This window comes from Odocoileus virginianus, chromosome 6 (assembly GCF_023699985.2).
Source record: "Odocoileus virginianus isolate 20LAN1187 ecotype Illinois chromosome 6, Ovbor_1.2, whole genome shotgun sequence".
NCBI lineage: Eukaryota > Metazoa > Chordata > Mammalia > Artiodactyla > Cervidae > Odocoileus > Odocoileus virginianus.
In genome coordinates this window covers 8,908,430-8,923,811 of record NC_069679.1, presented here as the reverse complement: position 1 = coordinate 8,923,811, position 15,382 = coordinate 8,908,430, and the positions used below count along the sequence as shown (strand labels likewise).

At 45.0% G+C, this 15,382-nt stretch overlaps 1 protein-coding gene and 1 pseudogene across 4 annotated transcripts in view; both read right to left on the bottom strand.

Annotated features, from left to right (window-relative positions):
• CORO2B (coronin 2B) overlaps window positions 1–15,382 on the bottom strand; it is a 147,938-nt gene that overhangs the window by 41,992 nt on the left and 90,564 nt on the right. The window lies entirely within an intron of this gene.
• Window positions 10,790–12,210, bottom strand: LOC110129250 (developmentally-regulated GTP-binding protein 1 pseudogene; annotated as a pseudogene).

Below are 15,382 nucleotides of genomic sequence, written 5' to 3'. Positions count from 1 at the left end.
ACACATATAAAGCTGACTGGATCAGAATGAACATCTATTGATAATTCAAGTTTAGCCAGTCAGATTCTCCGATCTGTCCCTCCCCCCGACCCCCACCTTTCCAATACACCTGTACATTCAGCTGATTGGACCAAGATGGACATCTAATTCAAGTGTTGAGCCAATCAGATTCCCCGATCACCCTATTTAAAGTTATAACCCCCTCCTTCCTCCAAAACCTCTGTCATCTTCCCTAATTTATCTTCCTAGCATTAGTTACCTTCTATTATACTCTATGATTTACTTAATCGTCTGTCTCCCCTACTAGAACATAGGTTTCACAAAGGCCAGAAATCTGTTTTGTTCTCTGCTGGGTCCCCACTGCTTCCAACAGTGCCTGGCACATAGTAGGGGCTCAGCAAAAACTGGATGAGTAAGTGTTTTCTTCCCAGGTAATATAATAATGGCTTACATTTACAGAACACCTACTATGTATTCGTGCTTTCTAAGCACCATAAATATGTATTAACTTGTTATAATCTCCATTTTACAGATAACTTGCCTAAGATCACATAGGGAAAGCTATCTCACAAGTGCTGTGTATCTCTGTGTGTGTATTACTCTATTAATGACCTTGGTTTTATGGTTTACAAACATGTTTATTAACATCTTACTTGAGTCTCACCACTCCCCTGCAGGAGGCATTATTTTCTTAATTTTAGAAATGGGAGAATAAAGGCTCAGAAAGGTTAACTTGCTCAAAAAAGTGAAACTTTTTTTTTTACCAAAAAAGTGCCAGAGCTGAAACTGCAACGTAGGATTACACACCCTCCCTCCACCAAGTCCCCAGGTCTTTCCAGACATCAAGGCACCCTGCCTGCATCTAGAAGATGCTGTTCCAGCCTCAAAAGCTTATGCTTTCCCTGGGAAGATGAGCTAGAGGAAGGGACAGATCTGTAGGCCCAGGCAGAGGTGGAACTCATCGAGGAGGGCGAATTGGCATGAGCTCATTTCCCTTCAGTTACTGTGAAATCCTCAGAGGAGGCCTGACAACGAAGCAAAAGGCAGACGCTGGAAGGGGACCTCCAGAGCAGACTGAAGCGGGTACAAACACTCCAGCTCACGCTGGACCAGAGGTATTCTCAGCATCATGGCTGCCTTCTTCAGATTACCTTCTGCTCCAGTTCCCAATTAAAGCATGGCTCACAGAGCCGGGAACAATACTGGACTTCCAGCCTGTGGTCTGACCAGTACCAAAGGGAGGGGGAGAGACTTCCTCCTTCTTTCTTGACCACAAGGTTTTGCTACCTTTTTATAAAAAGAACTCTGATGCTCTCAGCTCTGAAATTCCACCATTAGGGATTCATTCCTTACACTTCACAGCTCTTAACATATAGATACTATTGATTAGAGCACAGTGGTAGGAGATAATGTTGGTCATTGTCAACTTATTCTGAATGAGCTTTGGGAACTTTCCTAAGAAAATTAGGCAGAACTAAGGGGAAAAGAGCATGAGGCCACTGGAGGAAAGGTTGGAGAGGGGGAGGAAAAAAAGATGATAAGGTGACTGGGGTCAGCGTGAACTCAACCTCAGAACTGTCTGGGTCCCACAGGGGCGCCCCTATCCTGTCTCTGGCAGTCAGAGGCCCTGCCCCTCCACCTACCACCAGTATGAGACCCAGAGAGGAGAGGCATTTGTTCAAGGCCATGTAGGAAACAGTAGATGATGCTATGCCCAGGTTTCCAGACACGCAGTCTCCAGTCCCAGCCCTGTCAGTTTTGGAGGCGCCACTCACAAAAAGGGGGCAGTAAGGTCACCCCAAGAAGACACAGGGCACACATCAGTTACCTGAGTGCAGGTTACTGGCTTCACTCTACACCAGACACCGTGGGGCATTCTGCTGACCCTTCTCGCCTTTCTGGCACATATATACAGGGGCTATCCCTCCACTGCCTTCCTGAAGCCCTCTCAACAGGGAGCTCTCAGACCCCAAAGCGTTGCTTCTTTTCTGGAAAGCCTACCCGAGCCAGGGAAATAGCACAGAGGCCGAGCCGGGGAAGCTGTGCTACCGCCATTCCACCAGCAGAGGGCGGTGGCTGCGCTGCTCTCAGCTGTGGCCAAAGTTTTAACGGTATAGGAGGAAATTTATCCCACCAGCCCTTCCTAAGGCTCTGGTTCCTGAGACACACTCTTGCCTTCGCTTAAATGCTTCCAGGCAACTCTAGCTTACTACTGTGCTATATTCACTAGAAACTTCTTCTTTATATTGAGATGAAAATCTGCCTTCTTGTAATTCTCACTTGAGCACCTAGCTATGCTTCTGGGCCACACAGAAAAAGTCAACCCCTTTTTTATCTGCCAGGTCTTGGCCACCTGCAGTGCTGTGAAACTTTTAGCAAGGAACTTTTCTTCTTTCGGTCTTTATTTCTTATCTATGAGACAAAGGGAAGGATCCTGGTAAATCTAAGCCTCCTTCCAACTCTGACGTTTCAAATGACACTCCTTTCACAGTGACCACTGAAGGACAGAAGAGGGGGTGCTCTGCACACCGCCTTGGGGGAAATTTCTGGTATTCACGGTGCCTTCCAGGCACTGTGTTACCACCTTCCAAGCTACAGCCTCTTCTTAGACCCTTTCCTGAGGATTTGGGTTGTCCCGGCCACTACACACTCACCCGCTTCCACCTGAGCTCATCTGCAGCCCCGGCCACACCTGACTCCTTCAGTAAGTGCAGCTGATCCAGCTGCCATGCAGGGGGCTGCTCCTGAGTCCTGGAGCTCATACCCCGGTCTCCTCATTCTACCTGGCATCCCCTGGCCACTTGGTGGGGAGGGAGGACAGGTTCACGGGTGGCGGGTCCCCACCTCATAACCTGGAAGCGCCTCGATGTTTTCTTTCCCTTTCCGCCTCTCCTTGGGCCTCTCATCCTGGATCAGGATTCTTCTTGGTTCTCACAGTGCCTTTTCTCATCCCAAAGCTCAGTCACTGCATCATTTGTGGTTTCCTTTGAGAGTCAGATGAACTCACTGTCCTTAGACATTTTTGCTTTAATTTCAAAAGTTATCCATACTCAAAGGAGACAACTTGAAAACACCCCAGAAATACACACACAGAAACACACACACACACATACACACATAGCCCAACTCCAGATTCCCAGGTTATTCTACTATCCTCAGGAATAATCACTATTATTTTTGGTGTAAATAGTCCCCTAATCTGCACTCAATGAACAAGTGGAATAAGGGCCTTTTGTTCCTGTTCACTATCCCTGTGGGTCTCCCATCAGGCTCTCCTGGGCTCCCCCAAAAGTCAGGCATAATCAGAATTTTGTGAGTTGATGCACAGCCGCCCACAGCCCCCCGGGACACTCTGTGTTCCTATGAAGTACTTTAATCCTGGGATGTGGTGGGAGGCAGCCTCCAGGTGGCCTCCTGCAGTCTCCACGTCCTGGGGTACACACTGCACCCTCCCACATTGTACTGGGCTCAGTGTGTGATGCTAAAAAATGCAGTGAAAGCTATAGAAGCTGTGTCTTCTGCCTTGGGCTCACTTCTTCTTGGATCACCACTCAGAGAAGGCCAGCTGCCATGTGTGGGGCCATTTAGCTTGTGGGGAGGCCTGGGTGGTGAGGAAGGAAGACCTCCTACCAACAGCCATGTGAGAGTGAGCTTGGAAATGAGTTTCCCCAACTGAGCCTTCAGATGACTGCAGTCCCAGTCAATTGCTTAACCTCATGAGAGATTCCAAGCCAGAACTACCCAGCTAAGTTTGGGGGTCGTTTGTTATGCAGCAGTAGAAAGTCATACAGACAGTTTCCATCTGTTGTGAGGGAAGCATGACAGGCATGAGCATTGGACTTTGACATGAGAAAATGAAGCACAGAACAAATAAACCATGGAGGTGAGACCTTCACCCACATGTTTGTCCACAGCCAGGGAGGAGCAAATCTGATGCATGAACTTTCTTGGGTCTCCAGTTTGAGCTCCAACCCCTGATGTGTCAGAGGCCCCCTCCTCACTTAAAAAAAAAGGCAGTAATAAAAAAAAAAAAAGGAAAGTTTGGAAATACAGATGAGAGATAACTACTATTCTACCCTGGTGAATATTAGCTTCATTTAATACCCAGCTGGAGAGTTTTTTTTTTCCTGTGCCATTACATATTCTTTGACGTGACCATTTTTAATGGCTGTATGGTATTTCATAGTAAGGCTGTACCACAGAATATAACACAATCCCATACTTTTGAATCCATAAGAGGTATATAATTCCCATCACTTTAAAAAGGCCATGGTCAACACAGCAGAATCTTTGTACACATTTGTAATATTTTTTTAGAAGGAAAATTCTGGTAAGTGTAATTGCTGGGTTAACAAGGCTGCACTAAAAAGTGCTTTTGTTATGGGTTTTTAAATGTCCTTCAAAACAGCTGTCCTAATTTATATTCCCATCAGCAACTCAAGAGGATGACTGTTTTCCTCATATCTCTAATAGCATAGGATGTTGTAATATCTTTAACTTGCTTATTTTTAGATTAAAAAAATAAGATCTCATTGTTTTCATTTGCAAGTCTTTGATGTCTAGTAGGATTGATTATGTCTCCATTGCTTATTGGACAGTTGCATATCTTTCCTTGTGAATTACCTCATTATATGAGGTACAGAAATTTTTTTCTTATGGGATGCTTCCCTTTTTCTTAACGAGTGCTCTTTGTATTAGTTCTTCTTCACATTTAGAGTTCCTTCTTACTTTTGATCCATCTGCTAAAATGCATGATACTAAATGCCTCTACTTTGCCTCTTGGTCCCTACGTGGTCCCATATCTAGTTGGTTATCTATAAATAATTTTTCAAAAAAATTATTCACTTGGCTGCGCTTGGTCTTCACTGTTGCGCATGGGCTTTCTCTCACTGTGTCTCGCGGGCTCAGCAGTTGCGGCACACAGGCCCAGCTGTCCCGAGGCCTGAAGAATCTTCCCGGAGCAGGGATCGAACCTGTGTCCCCTGCATTGGCAGACCGATTCTCAATCACTGTACCACCAGGGAAGTCTATAAATAACCTTTTTATTAGCAGGATTCTTTGTAGAACCCAAAGAACCACCCTCGAGGTGATCTTTCCAGTAAGTTCAGATTTATTCCTGGCCCAGGGGCACAGAATCATAGCTAGTGGGTAGTTTTGCTCACTGTTCTCAGTGATACGCCAAAAGTCAGAGCCAGTCATGGGGATGGGAGCCTCTTGTTAGCTCTCCTGGCCCTGGCCCAGGCCTGTGTTTATGCAAAGCACTGCGACTGCTTTTAGAGTACACGCTCCACCCACTGGGCCAGAAAACTCTACCACAGGCCTCACACCAATACCCACGTTGCCAGAGAGATGCCCTGTCATGGTTCCCATTACGGAGTTCACCCATCTGTAGGTTGGCAAAGGGACCAGTATGGATTTCAGACACTCGGATGCAAATAAGCTATCGTCCAGGAGTAAAGAAGATGCCTCATTTCTCAAGGTCAAGTGCTGTCTCCAGTCCTAAGGAATCTGTTATTGTGTGCATCTCTTCGTCAGCTCGAGTAAGAGGCACCCTTGAGCTTGAAATCCTCCAGTGGCTTCCCATTGCACTTAGGTGAAAATCCTAACTGTCGCGAGGTCTCCAGAGTTCTAGGTAATCTAGTCCTGCCTATCTCTCCACTGCTCTCCTGCTTACCCACGATGCTCCCCCTGCGTCAGCCTTCTTTTTTGTGTTGGGCCTTAGCATGGACTATTCCCTCAGCTGAGGTATTTTTTCCTGTGATCTTTTAAAAATTTATTTAATTTTACTTTTTGGTTGCATCATACAGCACGTGGGATCTTAGTTCCCCGATCAGGGATGGATCCCATGACCCCTGAAGTGGAAGCATGGAGTCTTAACCACTGGGAGTCCCTTCTGCTGTGGTCTTTGTATGACTGACTCCTTCCCATCCAAGTTTTCAAAGAGATCTTTCTTGACCATCTTTTCCTATACATACCTCCCAAGTCTCTATTGCATTGCTAAGATGTTGTTATTTTCACAGCACATAGCCCTATCTGAAACTATCCCAAGACTGGATTGTTCCTAGTCTGTGTCCTTATATTGTTTGTGACTGGCCCACTTAGCTCCTGAGAACAGGGACCCTGTCTGTACACTCTATCTGCATTGTATTCACGATCCAGACAGTTCTCTGCGCTCCTGTAGCTTCCCTTACTGCACTCCCCTCACATCCCAAGCCATGCCTGCAGACTGCCAAATCTGGGCATTTAGTGGGCAGGCAGACACAACCCAGGCCATCTTGCTGACTGAGGCTTGCTCGGTACCAGGTACTGCTAACCTCTTGACTTATATCATCATCTTTCTTCTGGTTCTGTCATTATCCAGCTGAGTGACTTTAAATAAGTTACATAACTCTCTTGTGCCTCAGTTTCCTCATCTGTAAAATGGGGCAGGCTCTGTTTCACAGGGTTGCTGTGAGCATTCAGTAAGACAAGGAACAGTCCCTGGCCCACTCCACGTGCTTAACAGGCATGTGAGTGATTACTGTTCTCATAACCCTACCAGGTAGGGTCTGTTAGTTCCAGTTTATAAACAAGAAAACCAAGGTTTTAGGGTCTATAGCTCAGCTGGGAAGTGGCTCAGTCAGGATTCTAAGCCCCAAGGCCTATGACTTCATGGCCACATGGTCTTAAAGAGACAGACCTAACTGGTCTGCAGTCTCCCTTTCCAGCGACTGCCTCCACACAAGAACAGAACAGGCTCTTTCTGCATTTTTGCAGTGTGAGGCAAGGCCACATTACCCCAGGCTTCAGTGCACTCTCCCATCTCACAGATGAGGCAACCTGAGGCTGAGAAGGAGCATGTGGGTGAGCAGAGAAGCCTGGTGCAAAGCTGGTTCACACAACTCTGCTCTCAGACACTCAAGCAGGCTGAGTCATGTTGGGGGCCTGACTGGGACCTGCTGGAAACTTTTGCCTTGTCCATGGGAGCTCACCCATTATATCCCTGGTCCAGAAGTTTAATTTCAAAGATCTGTAGTCAGGCAGCCTTGGAGCTTTGGCCAGGACACGGCACCACCCTGAGCCTCAAGAGATTTCCTCATCCAAAAAGATCTCGGTCTAGTGTCCTGGTGGAACCCTGGCTGCTGGGAAGAGAAGGATGAGTGGGAGCTGTCCCCAGCCTCAAGGAGCCCAGCAGGTAGTAGCAGGAACAGGTGTGAAACAGACGGAGGCCCTGGGAGTGGCAGGGGTGGGTGTGAGCATAACCAGCTGGCAGATCAGAGGGGGAAGCAACATAGCTCCGGGAGGTTTCTCCAAGGTGGTGCCCTGGAGCTGAGTGGGCAGGACAGGCAGGCGTCAGCCATGTGAGGAGTGGGGCAAGGGCATGGAGGTGGGAAAGGCCAGGGTGGCTCAGGGCTGGGATGGAGGATGTGGTGAATCTCAAAGGAGGAGTGGGAGATTCAGTGGAGCCGGGGAGGTGCGGACTTAACCCGGAAAGGGAGGGGAAGCCTTAGGAGAATTCAGGGCCCCAAGGAGTGAGAGGAGATTCAGAAGGGGTGAGGCTGGAGAGAAGGACCTCAGTGCCTGCTCATCATGCAGACTGGCCCTTCCATTGTGACTGTGGATCCTCTCATGAACCCCAGAAGGAGCTGAGACTCGTAACTTGCCCAAAGTCACATAGCCAGTTTCTGGCGCCAAGATTTGGACGCAAGTCTTCCAAACATAAAGCTGTGTATTACTTATGTATAATCTCTCAAGGAGGTGATCCCAGTAGTGTAAGTTTAAAAAGACAATGCAGAAGCCTCCTGCCCACCATGGAGTTGAGAGAGACACAAGCCCCTTTGGCCCCTTCCTCACCCACTCCCCATCCCCCAGCCCCACATGCCTCACCTTGATGCCCACTCCAGCTGTCCAGGAAGAACTCATTCAGGGAGAAGGGAAGCACCTTCTCAGGCCATTTCCCTTTCTTTGTCTGGGGCTCAGCCTGGAGGGCTCAGCTGGGAGAGCAGGAGAGGGAGAAAGAAAGGAAGAAAGGAGATTCCCACCAGCTGTCAGGAAAGAGACTGTCTCTTAGAAATGCTACCAGCCCCTGCCTGGGTGCTAGAAGATGGAACACTAGCGGTGGGGGAGGCTGTCACCTTTTGCTTTCACATGAGCATCACCACACCCAATTCATGTCCTAAAATCTCAGCTCCCCTCTCCTTCACTTTCAGAATGTCTGAGATCATCTGATGACTTAGCGAATGCCGGGTCTTGTGCCAGCTGCCCAGAATGTCACCAAGGGATTCTCTGTCTGAAGTCTCTTCTCTACCTCAAACTGGGACACCTAGTTTTGGCAAGTAGAGTAAGTTGTTAATAGTAGAATCTAGGTGGTGTTCACTGCAAAACTATTTAAACTCTGACGTATGTTTGAAAAGTTACATAATAAAATGTTGGCAGAAAAAAGCTATCTTTCCCAACCCAAAGTATGTAACAGATAAACATCTGACATATCACCACCATTATCTCAGGATAAGACACTGCCATTATTTAACACTTTCCTGGAGATACTAGCCAATGAAATTAGAAAAGAAAAAGATACTAGAGGTATAAAAATTATAAAGAGGTAAAATTATCACTACTCACAAATGATAAGATAGTACTCCCAGAAAACCCAAGAGAACCACTGAAAAACTACTGTAAACAGCAAATTTAGGAACATGGGGGGGATAAAAAAATTAATATAGAGAAACCGGTGGCTTTCAAATGTTTAATCACCAATTAGCAGATACGATGGAAACAGGGCCCTACATTACCATAGCAGGGAAAAAAGTTAAATACGTGTAACAAGTATAAGATGTAGGAAAAACTCTAACACACTAGAAAAGCCTACAAAAGACTAGAACAAATGAACTATGTTCACAGATAGTTAAATTCAACATTTTAAGGCTGTCTATATTCTTTAATTTATTCTATGAATTGAATATAAGCCTGATAAAATAGCAGAGGGTTTTTGTATCTATATAAGCAGATTCTAAAATTAAATACTAAAATAAACAAGCAATGAGGGTCAGCCAACATTTGAGAAAAGACCTTGAAGAATGATGACTAGCTTACATATTATAAAGTCTTAGTAACACAGCATATGATACTGGTACATGAACAGACAGACAGGTCTGTAGAAAAGAATGGACAGTCCATAAAAAAACCCCAGTACAATTCAGAAATGTAGAATTGAGTAAAAACTCCATTTCAAATCAGCAGAGGTTCATTAAGCAGTATTAAGACAACTAGATAACAACCTGGAAAAAAATTAAATTGAATCTATATCTCCTACTTTACACCAAGATAAATTGCAAATCAAACAAAAGTTTAAATATAAAAATGAAATTATCAAAGTATTGGAATGCCTGGTAGGAAGACTACTTTATAACCTCAGAGAAGGAAAAGACTCTAACCATAGTCCAAGATTCAGAAGACACAAAAGATTGGTAAATTGGAATTCTTGAAATTTAAAAGAGGAAATCTCCAGTGCAAAAAGCACCACCTGTAAGGTATATTTGCAACTTATATCCTAAAAAAGGGACTAATTTCCCTAATATATAAAGAACTTTTAAAATCAATAAGAAAGGAATCAATTGTCCTATAGAAAAAAAGTGTAAAGGATACGGATAGACAATTCACACAAAGAGGAAATGTAAATAGATTTTAAACATATAAAGATGTTTCAACCTCATTTTTGATCAAATGTTAAATGAAGTTACTCCGGTAAAGTTTCCCACTCATCATCTTCTCAAAAATTTTAAAAGTATGGTAATATTCCATTTTCAAGGGGTGTAGGAAAATACACACATGTATACTTTGCTGGTGAGAATATAAATTGTTACAACCTCAATAAAAGACAATTTTGTAAATGTCTATCAAAATTTTAAAGCACATATCTTTTCCCTCTTAATTTAAAAATTTTAACTATGGCATATTTATATCTGATAAAAAACAGAGATCTCAGCTGTATAACTTCGTAAATTGGTACATAGGTACACACTCATGTAATTACCTCTGAAATTAAGATTTCTATCACCCAAAAAGTTTCTTCATGCCAACCCAAAATGCAGCCCCTGTTCTGACTTCCAATGCCACAGGTCGATTTTGCCTATTTCTGAACTGTACATAAATGAAGTCATACACCATGTATAGTTTTGTGTCTGGCTTCTTCTCAGCATATTTTAAAGATCCATCATCGCTGCTGTGAGTAACAGGAGTCATTTCTTTTTACTGCTGTGTACTGTTCTATTGTATGAATCTATCACAATTTGTTTATCATGCTGAAGGGTATTTATTTAGGGCTATTATGAATAAAGGTGCTATGGACATGCTTATACGAGTCTTTTTTTGTCTTTTTGTAGATACGTGTATTCTTTTTTTCTTGGGTATAAACCTATGAATGGGATTGGTTAGTCATAGCATGGAGATTTGCTTAACTTTATCAGACAAGGTGGAACAGTTTTCCAAAGTAGATGTAACATTTTACACCCTCACCAGCAAAATAGGAGAATTCTAATTGCTCCTCACCAACACTTGACATTGTCAATCCTTTAAATTTTGGTCATTCTGGTGTGTATATAGTAATAACTTATGGTTTTCATTTGCATCTTCCTGGGTAACAATGGGCATATCATGAGGAAAAACAATCTACACAAAAATGAAGGGCAAATAAATGTTAAACAGAGATTTTCGGCCTCAGTCTTGATAAACAATGCTAATTAAACCTACTCTGAGAAAGTAGCACCTTTCATAGGTTTAGTGGTCATTAGAGGTTTATTGGTCATCGCACTTTCTTTCTTTTTTTTTTTTTTTTTACATAGTCAGCTGGCCTACCAGGTCCTTTATGCAGCTCAACACATAAGGTGACACCAAGTTAAGACAAGTGAAGTTCCGATTTGGGTGCTTCCATCTCCCTCCCTGTATCCTGATCCAGAGCCTGTCAAACCCAGGAGGGGCTTGGAGTCAGGTGTTTGATCGTGGAGAAAGCTGCTAGGGTTGGCCCGGCAGATGGGGAGGGGGATGGCATCACTTCTTCACAATCTGAATGACATCTTCGTCCTCCAATGTATGGTCTTTACCCACTTTTTGAGGATTGTGTTTCACAGAGAGACCCCACACCAAAGCATATTTAAATTCTTTGATAAGATTTTTGTGAATCTTCATGCAGAAATCCTCCACTGTGGTCCTGGAGTAAGGCAGCACCACTGGGGACGTGTAATCAGGCAACTGGCCTTTGGGTTTGGTATAAATCCTCACTAGTTTCAGATAGTCCCAGATCTTTTCCAACAGGTCGTCAAAATTCCAGCGGTGATGGGCAGAGATGGGAACACAGTGAGGCACCTTATAGATAATATCCAATTCCTCAATGGAGATCTGATCAATCTTATTTAACACATAGATACACGGGATATAGACTCTGTTTCCTTCCACCACATCAATGAGATCATCTGCTGTGGCATCACTACGCAGAGTCACATCAGCATTATGGATTTTGTACTCAGACAGAATGCTCTTCACAGTTTCAGCATCCAGCTCACTCTGAGGGCAAGTGGCTGTGAGATTAATGCCTCCTTTATCCTTCTTCTTAAAGCCAATGTTGGGGGGTTTGCTGTTCAAGCGAATGCCAAAGCCTTCCAGCTCATTTTCAATTATCTTCTTATGTCCCAAGGGTTTCAGGACATCCAGAACAATCAAGATCAAGTTACACGTTCTGGCCACTGCAATGACTTGACGGCCTCTACCTTTCCCATCCTTGGCACCCTCAATGATACCTGGGAGATCCAGAAGCTGGATCTTAGCACCTTTGTATCTGATGACACCAGAGTAGTGAACTCACAGGCTGCGACCTCCGAGTATACCCCTGCCAGGTTACTGAGCAGTGTTGACTTCCCCACAGATGGAAAACCCACAAACCCAATTCGAGCATCACCTGTCTTGGCAACATCAAATCCTTCTCCTGGTCCTCCACCACCACCACCTTTTGGAGTAATGAGCTCCCTGCGAAGCTTAGCAAGACGAGCCTTAAGCAACCCTAGGTGGTGTGCTGTGGCCTTGTTCTTCTGAGTCCGAGCCATCTCGGCTTCGATCTCCGCGATCTTAGCTAGGGTGCTGCTCATGGTGGCGAGTTTCGGCAGACTCAACGGCCTCCACAGGAGCAGTTCCGCGCTTCACAGTCGCCGGCAAAGCGGCCACAACCACCAGGAGCTACAGCAGTCGGTCATCGCACTTTCATGCAATGCCCATTCGAGTCTTACACACCCCATTTTTTGACCATTTTTAAATTCAGTCATGTATTAGAGGTACCAGTCCTTCCTCAGATACATGCATTACAGACATTGTCCCTATGCCTGTGGTTTGCCTTTTCACTTTCTTCATGAGACCTTTTGATGAGCAAAAGTTTTTAATTTTAATAAGGTCTAATTTATCAAGTGTTTTATAATTACTTTTTTTAATATCTATTTTTTATTTGGCTTAATCAGGTCTAGTGGCAGCACTTGGGATCTTTAGTTTCAGCATGTAGGATCTAGTTCCCCCACCAGGGATCAAACCTGGAGCCCCCTGCATTGGGAGTGCAGAGTCCTAGCCACTGGACCACCAGGGAAGTCCCTATAATGGTTGTTTTTTGTGTCCCATTTAACAATCTATGCCTACTACCATGTCAGGAAGAAACTCTCATGTGTGTGTGCTTCCTGGGAGAAAGCACATACCTCTTGAACCACCAATTCAACTTCTAGGAATTTATTCTACACATATATGTGAAACAAGGTATGTCCATAGTTCTCTGTAGCATTGTTTGTGAAACTGAAGTTTGGAAACAATCTAGACACTCTTCAGTGGGAAATACATGGTTCAACAAATGGTGGTAAGTCCAAACAAGGGAATATTGTGTAGCTGCAAAAACAAGTGAGGAAACTTTCTGTATTTGACATGGAAAGATCTCCAAGATACATAATTACAGGAAAAAAGCAAGATACACAGAGGACAACATAAGTACTGTGCTATCTTTGTGTAAAAAGGGGTAAGTGCGTGTGTGAATATATATACATACTTCAGGAAAGACATTTGAGAAGCAGCACTGGTTGCCTCCTGGTAGAACTGAGTCACTGGAAGCTAAGCATGAGAGGCAGGCTTTTCACTGTAGGTCCTTTGCTTCTCAAGTTTATGGAGATTTTACCTATCTGAAAAGAAATGCTTATAGACACACGTTATTCTAAGGAGGTGAGATTTTCGTATGTGGATATTGGTGAGAAGGGGCAGCCCAGAGAGGGGAAGAGCTGGAGCAAAGCTGTGGAGGAGAGCCAAGTCCCCCAGGCCAGGGGAGCTGAGAGCACTCACAGACTGGCCAGCCTCAGCACAGCCTCAGGGCTGCCTTCCAATCAGCGGGTGCTTTCACTGTCTCAGGTGTGAATCCTCAGCAACAAGGCCTCTGGGATGGGGGGGCAGCACTGAGCCACAGGGAAGTTACCTACCACCGTCAGTGCCGTTTTGGGGTACTTGATCTACCCTGTGCTATTTAAACCTTGCTCCTTATTTATTTACTTATTTTTTAATCCTTGTTCCTATCTAATGAGCAGTCTTAGGAATTATGTCTTTTGTCGGACAGAGGAGGAAAGGGAAGCTCAGAGAGGTTGAGCAACTTGTCCAAGGTCACACAGCCATGACGTAGCCTAACTGGACCCTGGCCTATATATCCTCCCTTCTCTAGAAGGGAGGGTGGAAAGAGTTAAGCACCCAAGGGGAAGCAACCGGGCTCTTCCCTGGCTCTTTCTCAGGCAGCCCCTCCCCCGCCCACCAGGTTGCTGTTTGGCCTTGGGCCCCATCTGCACCCCCCAGCCTCCCCCCACCCCCCCTGCCGATTGCAGGAAGGAGGCACAGATGGCAGGCGAGGATGAGGCCCCCAGCCAGGCTCACCCAGCTGTCACTTTGGAGAGCACCATGCATCTCCTCCTCCTCCTCTCCTGAACAATTGGGAGCTGGCCAGCCTGGCCCCAGCTGTTCCCTCTTCCTGGTCCAGGGCTCCTGCAGAACCACGCTTCTGAGGCCTTTGTCTCCAGGGGAGGAGAGACACGGACTCCCGGGATGTGAGAGCCAGACGAGACAGACCTCAGAGGACAATGGGTTTGACATCTCATTTTAGAGATGGGGAAAGTGAGGTCCAGGAAGGCAGCAGGACTTGCCCAAGGTCACAAAGAACAGTCAGAGAAATCAGGCTTCCCCACTGCCAGCAAAGCTTGGGATTTGGGGGTGCCTCACAGGGGTGCTCGGGCAGGTTGTACTTCTCCCTCCCCACCAAGCTTCCCACCACAGCAGCTCTGCTTGTCTCAATTTTAATACAATTATCATCTACCTGCGATTTTATGTCAGGGGTCTTTATCCTGGGTCCACAGACCCTTTAGGAAGTCAGTGAGCTTGGCTAGGAGGAAAATCATGTCTACATTTCCACTAGCTTCTAACTGAAATTTAGCATGTCCTTTGTTTATAAATGAAGCAACAAACCCAGAAGCACTAGCTGAACCTGTAACTTTTTCATCAATAGACTTCACAGGTATTTTCAGATCACCTTAGTCTATTAGAGTTATCTCAAATATTGTTTACGCTCATTACTGCTCTGAAACTACAGTACTGATTAGGCTGTCCACTTGAGCATGTTATTTAATGTACTAATATAAAAGCACATTGACTACTAGATCACAATTCTGGTATATATTTTGATAACTAAATTTCAATATAATTGGTTTTCTTTACAATCTTGTATATTTTATTTTATGTACTGAAAACCTCTGTTCTGTGAAGGGGTCCGTGTGTGTGTGCACTTAGTTGCTCAGTTATGTCTGACTCTTTGCAATCCCATGGGCTGTAGCCTGCCAGGCTCCTCTGTCCATGAGATTCTCTAGGCAAGAATACTGGAGTGGGTAGCCATTCCCTTCTTCAGGGAATCTTCCTGACCCAGGGATTGAACCTGGGTCTCTTGCATTGCAGGCAGGTTCTTTACCCTGAGGAAGCCCCTGAAAGGGTCCACAGGCTTTTCCAAAGAGCCAAATGTGTCTAGGCCTGCTGTCCTCAGAAGTTAAGAACGTTTTGTTTGAACAAAATATTCCAGGGTTGAAAATTAAAGTTTGAAACTTTTTGTACTAGATCTGTAACCTCATAAGACTGATAAAATTGGGACTGAATTCCCTTGAGATAAAGGAGTATGCCTGGGGGTGTGGGCATGGATGGCTGGTGCCCTACGTGGGGAGCCCACACACAGAGAGAGACTTGCTCTGTGCCAAGCACCCTCCCAGTCTTTATGTAACACATCACTAAATCCTCAGAACAGCCTTAGGGTAGACAGTAGCATTTCTCCCATTTTGCAGATGAGAAAACAGAGGCACAGAACAGT